The sequence below is a fragment of the Cibotium barometz genome, chromosome 17 (assembly GCF_041138505.1).
Source record: "Cibotium barometz isolate CiBa-2024 chromosome 17, ASM4113850v1, whole genome shotgun sequence".
Taxonomy (NCBI): Eukaryota; Viridiplantae; Streptophyta; class Polypodiopsida; order Cyatheales; family Cibotiaceae; genus Cibotium; species Cibotium barometz.
Window position 1 is genome coordinate 48,591,668 of NC_141062.1, and position 12,587 is coordinate 48,604,254.

The 12,587-nt window shown below is 37.3% G+C and overlaps 1 protein-coding gene across 1 annotated transcript in view; it reads left to right on the top strand.

The window, feature by feature from the left end:
* The first annotated feature begins 7,420 nt into the window (after positions 1-7,420).
* The window catches only part of LOC147630116 (uncharacterized), a 58,497-nt gene continuing 53,330 nt past the window's right edge, over positions 7,421-12,587 (top strand). The window contains exon 1 of the mRNA XM_086811738.1: positions 7,421-7,647. The gene's annotated coding sequence lies outside the window, so the exon portion shown is untranslated. The remainder of the gene's footprint in view (positions 7,648-12,587) is intronic.

Here is a 12,587-nt window from a genome sequence, read left to right on the forward strand (position 1 = left end):
GAAAATCCGTCAATATTTTCGGGTTCCATGTGGATATGTACAGTTATGGGAGAAGGTGAGGGCAGCACTTACACCATTTGGTGATATTCCTCAGTTGGAGGATCAACAACCTTGGTTAGATTGGGCATTTAGAAAGCCTCAAGACATTGTCCAGTAGTGTACAACAAATCAAGTGTACCATATTATGGTAGAGATAAGCATTGGATCACTGAAAAGGTTAATAGGGTATGGAATATTAGAAAGAGTAGGGCTTAGTGGAAAGAAGCAATCTTACAGAGCTAGTGGTCTAAGATTCCATATCAAGGAAAGCTTTTCCTATGGTGCATATGCTAGTTGGAGGCCTACCATTGGGGGACCAATGGTAGGCCTACCATTGGGGGACCAATTGTGAAAGCGGCATATTACTTCTGGTAATTGTGTGTTTTGTACTACATGCTTAGAAACATGCCCGCATCTTCTCATTTCATGTCCAGTGGCAAAGAAGGTGTGGGATTTCCTTTCTCGCATATGGACTCCGTTTTGACAGATGGGCCCGTAAAGGTTAAAGACTAGATTTTTGGCAAGATTCCGAATGGGCCAGATAACCCAAAGCATTTAGTTTTCTTTGATTTTTTCAAGTGGACAGGTTTGTGGCATATCTGGTTAACTAGGAATGCCTTCATATTTGATGCAAAAGTTGGTATTACAACTCACATAGGTCATATAAAAGGGCTACTATTGTGGCAAGTCTCTTCCTTGTAGTTGGCTCATTTGGTGGAGAATGACATGGCTATATATTGGATGAGGGTACTCCGAGCTACACCTGTGGTTTGAAGTAATTAGTGAGGGAAAGCTAGTACATCACATGGCGGCCATGTGGCCATTTGTAAAGTAATTTTGGTAATATATCTTCTATTACAGAGAGAGAGAGAGAGAGAGAGAGAGAGAGAGAGAGAGAGTTCATGTGCATTATGTCTCTGGTTATGTTTTTTGTGTGTGAGAGAGTGAGAGTGAGAGAATGAACCATCCTGTGTGACGGATCAACTACAGTGAGTGACACACCTACACATAGCAAAAAAAGAGAGAGAATATATCAAATAGAAGTGGTGCTTTGGAGCTCGCCCTCGGCATAGGTAACAAGCAAGTTCCCAACGGTGTTTACATGTCCGTTCTAGACCTCCACTTCTTTCATTCTTTAAACTTTCTAGACCTCCACTTCTTTCATTCTTTATTTATAAGCATCCATTCAACCCTATAGTGAAGCATTCCTTAAGGGTATTCCTTATCCACCCCCCTTGCAATGTTGTTATCATTGTCTTTGTTCATTTTATGCAGTTGAAAAACTAGTTGGTCCCACTTCATGATTACCCTCTTAGACATGACATCTTGGGGGTGCCTAATTTATATTTTCACCATGCTAAATTAAATGAATAGCATGGGTGATTCCATATTCAAATGTTAAATACTTTTAAATACCACAATGGTGTATACTTGGTCTTTGACACGTTGCTAGATTGGTTTGTATGAGAGGTCAATACCTTGGGTACTCACATCACTAGTAATTATTGATTGGTTTGTATGAGAGGTCAATACCTTGGGTACTCACATCACTAGTAATTATTGATTGGTTTATATGAGAGGTCAATACCTTGGGTACTCACATCACTAGTAATTATTCACATCACTAGTAATTATTGATCATTGTGTATAGCTTATGCCTATTAATGCATTTGTTGGGATTAATTAAATTTATAAAGTATTTGGCAAACTAACATTTTCATTTGTGAGGAATGTGATTGAAAAAATTCATATGCATGAAATAAAGTTCAAGGCATTATTGCATAATAAGTAAACATCTGACATGTGCACGTTGCAGAATAATAACTTTACCTTAGTCCAGTATAGTATAGAATTTTATTTTCTAATAATACCTTCGTACATTTAAAGGTTGATTTCCAAGCCTAAAATAAGTTGTAGTTATCTTTCCTTTTTGGAAAATCAAAAGCTATGCTTGAACTTGTAAAAGATAAAGCATACAAGTGTTATGTTTTTGTATGTAAAAGTTGAACTCATATAAGCCACTCCTTTATAAATGTAAATGCATGGTCTTGGCCTTCAGTGGCTTGGCTTTAAAAATATATAAATACCAATGCGTGTGAGAAAGCCACACACATTAGGAGGGAGGGGGGGAGATTGAACACATTCTTGTGTGTTGAGTTATTTTCATTTATTTTATCTCCTTAAGTTTATCTTGAATATTTTGAGCAATTAATTTTATTGATGTGCACGTATTCTTGTTTATGTTGATTTCTCTCTTCCTAGTAAATAGATCCTTCTAGCCTGTGGCATCAAAGCATAGGTTTAAGAAAGGGAGACCATGGGGTAGTAGAAAGATTTAAATAATTTACTAAAGGCTTCACTTTAAAGGTTAGAGAGTTGGGCTTTTGTCCATTGGGCAAGTGGTTTTGGATATGGCAAACCATTTTTAAAAACCCTCTTATGGGCAAAAGTGGTATTGTTGAACTCTTATCCCTAACCCACCACAGATGGATTTAGCAAGTTTTGGAGGCTCCTTCAATGAAGCATAACTTTCCAAAAGCTTCCCTCAAGCTATAAACGACATTAGTGCTTCCTCCTCCTATTACACTTTTATAAAATCGCCATTTTCTTCTTTTATGGTAAAACGCTTGCTTTAACCAAAGAATAACGTATTAAGCTAAAGCTCTTTTGTGCTCATTAAAGTATAAAATGGCTTTTTCATACTCTTAAAGCCCAAATTCCAAATCTTTCTTTTATACAATCCTTAATGCTCTCTTCCATTACTAGTTTCTACCTTTTTAAAGAAAAATCCCTAATCTTTGTTCATCGAGCTTTCCACTCATGAGCTTCTACCCTAAAAATCCAAAGAGTTCGTGCCTGTACCCAAAGTTCTAATAAAAATGATGTAAAAATAATCCCAATGGATTTATCCTTTCATAACTATGACAGGAAACTCGATGCCTAGGTTATAATCACTTTGCTAGGCAGCTAGATGACTACTTCCGAGGATATAAAGTTTTTAAAAGAAATAAAATAAAATGTGAAAGAAATCATTTTGTGAAGGCCGCCACTTTATGGTGGAAGGTATGCATAAGCCTAAGACTTGGGAAGAATTCCAAAAATTAGTCAATGAAAATTTATTGCCTTCTCATTGTAAGGCCAAAGCAAAGCAACAATGGGATACCTTGCGTCAAGTAGAGAAAGAAAACATGTATGCTTATGTAGACAAGTATTGGCAATTATTGCTTGAAGTCCAAGTTATTGGCAATTATTGCTTGAAGTCCAAGTTATTGAAGCAAGAGAGCAAAAGACTTAAGCCTACTATTAGAGTTGATGTGAACATGTTCCGGCCCCACTCTCTAAGTTTGGCAGTCTCTTTGGGTCTAAACTCTAAAAGGAAAACTCGTGTTCCTAAAGAAGCTCGAGTGTCTGACACATCTTTTTTAAAGTCTTCTAAGCCACCTAAATTTTAGAAGAATTTTGATAAGACTAGGATAACTAAAGGAAAAGATGTTGTGACAAATGAAGTTGCCGCAAAACTTCCAATGGAAAGCCAAAGAAACATGTGATCTAATGTTAACATTACCACAAGGAGGGACACATATCACATGAATGACAAAGATGAGGAAGAGTCTGTCCCAAGGGACAGACAAATTCCATACACATGATCATGATGATAAAGATGAGGAAGAGGACGATTTCAATCTTGACTATTTTAGAGGTAAGCAAAATTGTCATGCTTTATTGAAGATGAAGGAAACAATTAATGGTAAAGAAGTAACAATAGTACATGTCGATGGAAGCACACACGAGGCACTAAGTGTTTTAAATCTTAGTTCTACACCTTTGAATTCTAGATTTTCAATGACCATTTTTTATTGTCTCGTAAACGGATGCAAGTAGGCATGGGTGTGGTGCCGTGCTTATGCAAGATGGCCATCCCATATTTTATGAGAGTTGAAAGTTCAAAGCAACTGAAAGGAATTATAGTACATATGATAAGAAACTTTGTGCTCTAGTTCATGCCCTTAGGATTTGGAAATTTTATTTATTAATGGATTCAAAATTCTTTATCAACTGATTAGCAAAGCATCAAACATTTGCTAAAAATGTTATGGTTGTGATGCTTTGAGCCCATGTGAGAAACTTACAAGCAAGATTCCTTTTTAATTTTTAATTTTTGGTTAAGCTACATAATAGTAATTGAACCCCTCAAGGCCATTATTCCTATGATGACGGTTATCTTTTCTTCCATAAAAGATTGTGCACCACACATCTTTTTAGACAACTTGTCTTAGAACAAATGCATCAACCACCATTTACGAGACATCATGGCATATGTGCTACTTTCAATTGGTCTCAAGGGAATTCTTTTGGCCACACTTGCAAGTGATGTAGCCAAATTTGTGGCTGAGTGTGTTACATGCCAAAAGATTAAGAGCTACATAGGAAAAGCTCAAGGACTTCTCATGCCTTTATCTATCTCTGATGAGTGTGTTACATGCTAAAAGATTAAGAGTTATAAAGGAAAAGCTCAAGGACTCCTCATAACTTTACTTGTCCCTAATGAACCTTGGGAACAAGTGTTAATGGAATTCACTATCAAATTTCCATCTACTATTGCTCATTAATGATATGATTTGGACCATTGTAGATTGGATTACTAAACAAGCTTACTTCTTGCCATGCAAGAAAACTATGACTTCCCATCAAGTCACACACTTATTTGTCAAACATATTTCTATGCATCATGGCTTACCTAAGGTCATTTTTAAAGGGATGCCAATATTCTCTAACTTGGGTACCAAGTTAGATTTTTCAAGGTGACATTATTCTCTAACTTAGGTACCAAGCCAGATTTTTGTGTAGCATGGCTTACCTAAGTTTAATGTTTTAGATAGAGATTCCAAGATCTACAACAACTTTTGGATGACACTATTCTCTAACTTAGGTACCATGTTAGCTTTTTCCATAGCCTTCCATTTAGAATCAAATGGTTAGATTGAAGTCACAAATTGTATTATATTGGACCTACTTAGAGCTTACGTGTGACTTCAGTAGGTCCAATACAATATGTGTGAATGAAATAAAGTACAAGGCATTGCACAATAAGCAAATGTGCACATTGGAGAGTGTAGACTTTCATATTTGAATAATACCCTTTGTACATTCAAAGGCTAAATTCTAAGCCTAAAATAAGTTATAGTTATATTTTCTTTTTGGAAAGCAAGAGCTGTGCTTGAACTTGTAAAAGATAAAGCATACAAGCCCCATATTTATGCATGCAAAAGTGGAACTCATGCAAGCCACTCCTTTGTAAAAATAAATGTACGGTTGTGGCCTAACTTCGACAATATATAAATACCAATGCATGGGAGAAGGCCACGTGCATTGGGGGGGGAAGTTTGTACCCATTCTTGTTGTGTGTTGAGTTATATTTATTTATTTTATCTCTTTACTTAAGTTTTTGTTGAATATTTTGAGCAATGGGTTTTATTGATGTGCATGTATTTTTGTTTATGTTAATTTCTCTCTTCCTAGTAAATAGATCTTCTTTTGCCAATGAAAGCTTCATAAAAGTTGTCCCAAATATGTGTTGAGCCTTGTAAATTCACATACCATTCATTATATATATATATATGTGTGTGTGTGTGTGTGTGTGTGTGTGTGTGTGTGTCTTTCTCCCTTATTTTGTGAAGGTGACAAACTTATACATTAACAGATTTTCACAAGATAAGTTGCAAGTGAAACAATATAGGAGAATAATACTACAGTGACTATTACAAAATCATAAGTGAAATAATAGAGGAGAATACAAAATGATAGTAAAGGAGAATGCAAACTGATAAGTGAAATAGTAGGGGAGAATAATACTAAAGTAGCTATTACAAAATGACAAGTGAAATAATAGAGGAGAATAATACTAACTATCATGAAATGACAATAAAGTAACTATTACAAAATGATAAGTGTACCTCCCCTTGGTTGATGGGAGCTTTGATGGCATGTTGGAAACTCTTGAGATGGAGACTGTATATGCACTAATGGCACACACAAGATAAACATACAGCTTTGATTTATGAACAAGGAGCTGCACTATTAGCCTAGAGTCTCTAGTTAGTTTGTATAAAAGGTTGAACACTTGTACCCAATCACCCACATCACCTAATTAGGGTATTGTTAGACTAAACAAGAGACCATTTAGGATCATTTAGGGTATTGTTAGACTAAACAAGAGACCATTTAGGATCATTTGGGCACTTGTTCAAGTCCCACAACACAACCTAAGGAAAATGCATCCCATGAAGATCTTCTTAACCCTTAGTGTGATAAGAGTTGGGAGTATCAGCCCCACACACTTGTATATGGAGTGTTTGGGTATGTGTTAAATCTATCCAAGTTGTCTTAAGCCATTTGGCCACACTCGACCAAATTGGGATGTGTTGTGCATTTGGGATTGTGGACACTTATATAATCAGCCTTATGACCAACTTCCACACCACGCTAGCAATTTACTAAAAATAGTAAGATATATCAATTTTAGCTATTGATTGGTTGGTTTGAAATATTTAAACCTATTGATGCCCCTTATACCATTTTAATAATTGTTAAACCTACTACTATTTTCAGCTATGAAGTGTTTTATTAAAGAAATAACTGTTAATGTGGGCATTTAACCCTTGTTGACCTTTGACTTGGTTGACACCCTACAAAATAGATATAGGTGAAGGGAAAGAACCCATCATCAACCCATTGAGTAGATCTTCAAAAGGACCTAACAAAGATCATATTGTAATACACGAGCCAAAGCCACCCAATTTAACCAAACGCAATGTAAGAAAGATAGATGAACTTTATCATTTACACGATCATTTGATTGCCCTTCCACTCTTTACACATGAGTACAATAGAGTAACTCTTAGTAAAACTGTATTATGGAAGGAGACAACATTTGTTGGTGAAGAGGATTGTCAATAGCATCGTGCCTGTCACGTGTGTGTGCACATGCATACACATCATGCCTTTCCCCTGTGTGTGTGCATGCATACACATGGGTGTGTGTGTGAATACGCATGTGACTTGTTTTGTGGGATGGTTCGGATGTTAGAGTAGGAGGGCAAGAAATAGACCAAAAAGGCCATAAGCAGACCATACAACAATGGTGGTGACATGCTCCTACCCTCAGTCATAATGCAGAAATTAAGCAACGTACTCTTTTATTGATGGTCGTAAAAGTTATTTCCAAGAAATGTATGAACTCCAACCATGGTTATTTTTCTCTAGCCAGCTATAATATTGTTCTTGCAGATAGTGAATATCCAAGGAATTGTCAAAATGATAGTGAATATCCAAGGAATTGTCAAAATGATGTGTAAAGACTCAAAACAAAGGACACAAACACACATGGGCGTCACATAACATGGAAACTTATAAAACTCTATGTCACAATCTTGGTTTGCGAAAAAATCAAAAGGAAACCCTAAGCTGGGTGGGGTATTCTTGTTCTGCTTCTGCTGCACAGTAAGGTGGCATTCGAATTCTCTGTTGGTTGGCTCGCTCAGGCAAGGAAGGAGGGGAACAATTTCTTGCGCACTTTCGACGGTTGAGGGCATAGTCTCTGTGTGAGAGGTAATCCTCGCATGTCTCTTTGCATCTTTTTCATGCTCCTCCAACTGTGAGTATAGAAGCTTATTTAGGGTTTCGGTACTCGCCTTTTCTGGCTTCCAGCTCAATTTCTAGGCTTCCTGAACGTCCGTTGGTCTGTAACTTTCATGCTTTCATTTCCCCTTGCAGTAGTATCCTATACATGCTCATTGTTTTTTGTTTTGTTTTGTTTTTTTTTTTGGGGTTTACTCTGTCAAAGCACACTTAGATAATTAGTGGATACTCGTAACTTTTCAGTGCCTTTCACCCCGCCCAGCCTTGAGCAGCTTTCTGTCATGGGGGCCGACCTACAGCTAAATTGTTGTGTGTTGTTCAACGATTGCTGGTGTGTTGAGAAGAGGACAGTAGGGCTTGTTTCAGCATTGGTGCCGTGGTTGTTTCTGAGTGCTTGATGACGGATTGGAGAATGGATGCTGGTATGGACACATAGCAGAGAGAAAATTGAGACATTGGTATCTATACAGGTTTAATCAGGCCAACGTCCATGTAGGCCTGGAATGGGTTGTCAGCCTTCCTATTTCGCCTCAACCTCCCAGCTATGGCAATTTCCTTGACTTGGGAGGATGGATGCTGTCCTGCTCAGCACCTATTCCTTACTCCATCTCCATCACCTGAGTGCGCAAAGAGCGCACTTTGCATGAGTAGGTGTCAACTGAATTGGGCTAGAATTGTAAAGTAAACGAGACAAGTGAGATGGCAAAAAGAAGCCCGAGACACATTCCAACTAGAAAGCAGAGCTATCACTACACAATTGGTAGGTACTCATAAGCATAGCTATCTCCGTATGATGTACGACGGCATATCGTACGCTACGATACTGTATGGACTCGCACGGACTTTTTCAAGATTTTTTTTTCTCGAATTTTTTGTCCCAAAAAATATTTTTTAAAAAAAATATATTTTTTGGGAGTAACAGTCTTGTTTTTGTTTGTCTATGGCTGTTTGAGCTTCCTCTGTACTATGATGCTTCCCTCCTTTTTAAAATACCCCATATCTCGAAATTGGAAATACCTAAGTTTAAAAGTAAATTTTTAAAACATCGTATTTTATCGTACGATAAGAAAAAAAATTATATCAGACCTTGTTTTGCCGTATGGTATCGTATCGTATGGTATTGTACTTGACAACTATGCTCATAAGATTTGTGTAAAAAGAATACAACCTCATGAAGATAGATACGAGAGTGCATTTTGCTAAGGAGATGAGAGGTATTGACAAAGAACGAAAGATACAAGAGTGAATTTACTAAATTTATGAGAGAGATCAACAAAGAAGGAACACTTCACTAGCGGTCACTCTCTTTTGAAGGAGGTTTTATACATAGGGGTATATAATTGGTCCAAGAAGCATTCCCTTGGATTGGGTAAGATCGTAGTCACAAGAAATGTTTCGAGGGTTTTTTCGTTTCGTTTTGAAGGGTTTCATCCCTCAGCTAAGAAACCGCAAGGTTTCAAAAAATAAAAAATTTCATAAAGTATAAATACTTAAAGAAGTTATAGTAGCCATCTAAAAACATAGTGTAATGATGAAAAAATGGTGTCTTCTTATAAATCTTGGGGAACCATTCTTATTTAGGTAGAAATTTGGAAAGATTTAAGACATTGAAGGATGGTGTATGAAGAAAAAGGGGAAAGAAGAGAAAAGGAGAAGAAGAGCAAGGGAGAAGAAAAGAAAGAAGAAGAGAATGAAGGAAGGAGGAGTAGAGGTGAAAGAAGTAGCAGAAGATGGAAAAGGGAAGGAGGGAGGCAGGAGAAGAAGAGAGATGGAAGGTGATGAGGAGGATATGGAAGAAAAACAAAAATAAAAAAATCCCAAAAAAATTAGGGGAGGGAATGAAACCTGAAATTTGGGTGAAATTGCCATACTGGAGAGGTCTTGAGGTTTTTAAAAACCGTTTCGAAGTTACGAGGTTTTGAAAGCTAGAAACAGGTTTTTTTGTTCCTAAGAGTCAATGGTTGATTCCCAAGGATGTGAGGGAGCTGAGACAATTTATCGGGCTTGCTCAAGCATATGTTGGGAAAAGCATAATGAGTGATAATGCAAGCTTAATGTCAAAGTGTACATGGTTGAATGACAAAGTGGTTTTTGCCAAAGTGTACATGGTTGAAGGACATCATTGCTTACATCTCATCAAGACTTAATTCAAAGAGGAAAAACTGCTCCCAAAAATAGAGTGAGCTTTGAGCAATTGAATGAAGCTCTTCCCAAATGAGAAACATAAAATGCTTTAAACCAAGTGAAAACCAAGGTGTTGGCTTCACAGTGTCCAGTGAATTCCAAGCAATTTGTGAAGATGTTCCATTACCAATGTAATGTATATAACTATCTTCAACTCCAAGGGCAATGAGAGCTAATGCTTTCTCATCCTTGGTTTGCCAAGAGACTTCTCCTTCTCGTGTGGCAGGTTTAGGTATAGTACCATTGACTATGCCCCAAACTCCTTCTTTCATTAGTAAAAACCTCATTTTGACTTGCCAAGTGTGGAAGTCATGACCGTTGAATTTCTTGATGAAAGAGGATGATATGTAAGTTGACTCCATGATTGGAACTGAACAATGCAATAGATTAAAAGCTAGAATCCCCCTTCACCATATAGATGCATGAAATTACTCAAGAATTCCCCAAACCCATAAGCCTTTGCATAGTGATAATAACTGGGCCTAGACTTGATTTTCATCCTAGGTTTTCTAGTTTTGCTTTTGGGTTTCAATGATTTCTTGATATAATCTTCATTAGATGATTCAGCATCCGAATACATGACTACAAAGAGATATTCAACTCAATATGCATATTAGAATGTCATCTCAATAGATAATTACTATTAATTATATGATGATTAGTGGAGATGATTAATTCAAAGAGGAAAAACTGCCCCCAAAAATAGAGTGAGCTTTGAGCAATTGAATGAAGCTCTTCCCAAATGAGAAACATAAAATGCTTTAAACCAAGTGAAAACCAAGGTGTTGGCTTTAAACTCAGCACTCAAACATGTCAAGATGCTGCTTCAATCTCTGGAAATCTTCTCTGCAACACAGCATGTACTGTCACCGATAAATTAGTTCAAACAGCAGCTACAGTGGACCATTGCTCATGAAAATCAACACGTGGGAGCTTCATAGCATCAATGTTATGCTCACAAGAGGAATTAGCAAACCATTCATCGTACGGCGCCAATTTGAGGAATTTCGCTGCGCAGAAGCGTGCTGTTGCAGAGCTGAATTCGCCGGGTGTAGTTCGTGGGAGCTCAAATGGAGCTAGGCGTAGATTGAGCCGGCTGTTAGCTTTCTTTTGAATCAAAAAGCTTGTGATTTGATGGACTATAGAGCTCATATGAAGCAAAAGACCAGCAGGGGGTGCTTTGAAGCTTTAATGGAAAGCTTGAAAAAATGAAAAACTAATCAATGTGGTTAATTACTATGCCTAGGGATAATCATGGCTCTGATACCATGTTGGGAAAAGCATAATGAGTGATAATGCAAGCTTAATGTGAGCATGGAGTGATGAAAGAGCTATGGTGGTTCAAGATAAGCCATGGTGGTCACATGAGCAAAAGTGTAATTAACTAGTACTTAATCAAAGATTAAGAGAACATAATGACAGCACAATAAGGAGCATCACATAGCATATAAATTCGTGTTTTTCTCATTAGGAGGGCCACCATTTTATAGCCAAAGTGTACATGGTTGAATGACATCATTGCTTACATCTCATCAAGAGCATCCAAGGCCATCTCCCCTCACATGGCTCCCTAGAATATAGCCTCCAGAGAATCTTCAGAAACTCGCCTACTTCAAGTGGGGTTTGACCCTTTCATTCACCTGGATTCTCTTCATATTACATGGTCCTTTTACATTTTATTGTGTGCCTTAACCTTAGACTATGACATTGATCATATATTCCAACAGCATATACAAGAGCTGTAGCTTTGTTAGTAGACATCCTCAAGCAAGAGAGAAAAGTCGTATCCGTATTGTTGTAATAGGTTGGCAAAGTTGCTCTTTTGAGCTTCGCAACCGAATGAATTGGAGATAGTGAAATTCATGCAAGTAGTAGAAGAGTGTCATTTCTCTTTATGGTGAGAAGACTATGTTTCATTGTGTTTATATTAATTTGATCAATCAGTATTAATCCAAATAAATATCAAATTTTAAAATACAATAGAAAACAAAAAATCCATCCGATTTCTCTAAAGGGGAACATAAATATTGATCATAAGATTTGTGTACACAAATGCGTTCAAAAAAGTTGTACCTAGAAGGGGAGCGTGTATCTCGAGAAGATTTAATTAGAACATTAATTAAACACACTTAACATGAGGATTAAATAACACAATGATAAGAACATTGAAGTAGGAGTCATAAAGGTTGGTCCCCCCCCCCCCACCTTATGGTATTTTGTTTCCAAAAGAGTCTCTTGTATAGGCGTGGAACATGCAAGAGGTAGAATCCGTATGAGCTGAAAATTGCATATGTAGGAGAGAGAATGTAGAACACTTGTGTCTGTGCTAGGGTTTGAGAGTAAAGTGCAGGGGAATCAACACACAAGGCACACACAGGAGTCCTAAAACTACTATTTAGGTTACAATTGAATTTTTGCAAATACAAGAGATATGGCTGAGTGAAAACGTCAATTGCAGCCCTGTGACCTACGGAATACTTGTGGCTAGCACTTCTCCTGCAGAGAAACACTATGTAAAGTCCAGCTATGAGAAATGCAATTGATTATGTATATATATGCATTGTTATTGCTAGTTTGCCTGTTGATGTGCTGTTGGCTAGGTTAGAGGAGTGCCCATGATGTGGCCCATTGGTCGATTGTCACGTGGCACATGTGGCTATCCAAGACCTGTCCGCTTGCTTGTTTGAGAAATGCAATTGATTATGTATATATATGCATTGTTATTG